The following is a 1,996-nucleotide window of genomic DNA, read 5'->3' as shown; positions in this document are numbered from 1 at the left end:
GGGAATCTGTACCGTGCATTCCAGGGCCAACTTGGGCAACACAGCACATCAAGAGAACAGAGGAGTTTACACTTGTCTGGGCCTAGTGAAAGCTCTTGCCCGACTTTCTGGCAAATAAAATTGCTGAGAATGACTATTTGTGCTTCTGTTTGTTTACTTAGAAATAGCAAGATTGGAGTCTATCCATCCAGGGTAAAAGCCAACTCAAGCAATTTGACTCACCTCGCCTGATGCCAAATGACCAACCTGAAAGTAGGAAGTAAGAATTGGGTAAGACTAGGGCTTTCCGGACAATCAGTTCAAATCTATCAATTTTGGCTGGTACCACGCACCAGATCGTTTATTGAAAACAATGACTGGCGATTTGGCAGCATTTTTTTAAAATGCAAGTGCAATCTTGGATTGGTTTGCTTCATTAATTTAGTCTGGCACTGATTGCTTTAACAGAACTCCATTGAATTTTCCATCTATAATGACTCTATTATATTTACTTTGAAAGCCACTTAAAGATGATTATGCCAAAGTGCAAACACATCTGGCAAGTCAATGCATTTTGTAATTTCCTGCAGTAAAACTATAATTGTGGCTTATGATTACACTAGAATAATACCAAGTTGTAGATATGCTTCAGTGCTACCTCTGATGGGGAGGGCTGTTCAGTGATGCTGAGCAGGAGACTGATTCACAGTTAATGATGCATTTCGGTCAGAGAGCTGAGGGAGCAGGGATAACACTGCCTACTTCCCCTCATCTGTCCATACTCAGCAACTCGCTGTTTCTCAGTCTGACCTCCTACTGCCCCCACAGTGCTGGGACTCTAACCTAGGCCTTGCACCTACTAGGCAGATACTCTACCACTGAGCTACATTCCCAGCCAGATGTCTGTATTTTCATTTTTATTTTTAATACATGAGTGTTTCACCTGCATGTGTGTTTCACTCTGTGCATGCAGTGCCCATGGAGGGCAAAAGAGGGCATAGAATTCCCTGGAACTAGAGTTACAGATAGTTGTTAGCCACTATGCAGGTGCTGGGAAATGAACCTGAGTCCTCTGTAAGAGCAGCCAGTGCTCTTAAGTACTGAGTCATTTCTCCAACCCTCAGACTTCTTCTTTTTTTTTTTTTTTTTTTAAAAGGCAGGGTCTCCTGTATTCCAAGCTGTCTTCAAACTCACTACCTTGAACTTCTGATGCTCAGACATACACCACCACTCCTGGCTTATAGTGATGGGGATGGAACCTGGGTCTTCATGCATGCTAGCAAGCACTCTACCAACTGAGGCACATCCCCAGCTCTAGTGAGACTTCTTGACTCAAGTATACATGATGAAAGTAATATATAATATATATATATTATGTATTCATTCATCAATTTATTTATTTTTATTTTGTGTGCACATGTGTGTCTGAGTACAGGTGTACATGTGCCATGATGTGTGTATGGAGGTCAGAAGACAGCTTTTAGAGAATCAGTTTTCTCCTTCTACCTTGTTGATATTGGGTCTCTCTTGTTTCTGCTGCTGTCCTATGTATGCAACCCTTCTGGCCCATTTTCCTGTCTCTGATTCACTTCTCCCTGCAGAAGTGCTGGGATGGGATTACAGATGTGAGCCACTACATCTGGCTTAAAAAAAAAAAAAAAAAGAACATGGGGGAGGCTGGAGATGGCTTAGTTATTAAGAGCACTGGTTGCTCTCGCAGAAGACCCTGGTTCAATTCCCAGCACCCACATGGTGGCTAACAGCCACCTGAAACTCCAGTTCCAGGGGATCCAATGCTCTCTTCTGGCCTCCACAAGCATTGCATGTATGAGTGCACTTACATATGTGTAGGCAAAACACCTACATACATAAAATAAAAATGAATTAAAAAAAATAAAAGTGGGTTCTAGGGATTGAACTCAGGTCACTGGGTTTATGTGGCAGGAATTTTTACCTGCTGAGCCACCTCACTGACCTGTGGTGCAAAATCTTCAGCATAGGGCTTATAACAATTGTT

General features: G+C 42.4%; 1 pseudogene; it reads left to right on the top strand.

The window, feature by feature from the left end:
• Positions 1-237: 237 nt before the first annotated feature.
• The window catches only part of LOC103726172, a 4,048-nt pseudogene continuing 2,289 nt past the window's right edge, over positions 238-1,996 (top strand).

The sequence above is a fragment of the Nannospalax galili genome, unplaced genomic scaffold (genome assembly GCF_000622305.1).
Source record: "Nannospalax galili isolate Female #2095 unplaced genomic scaffold, S.galili_v1.0 scaffold528, whole genome shotgun sequence".
Taxonomy (NCBI): Eukaryota; Metazoa; Chordata; class Mammalia; order Rodentia; family Spalacidae; genus Nannospalax; species Nannospalax galili.
Note: the sequence above shows the minus strand (reverse complement) of the source record. Positions and strands in the feature narration are given on the sequence as shown.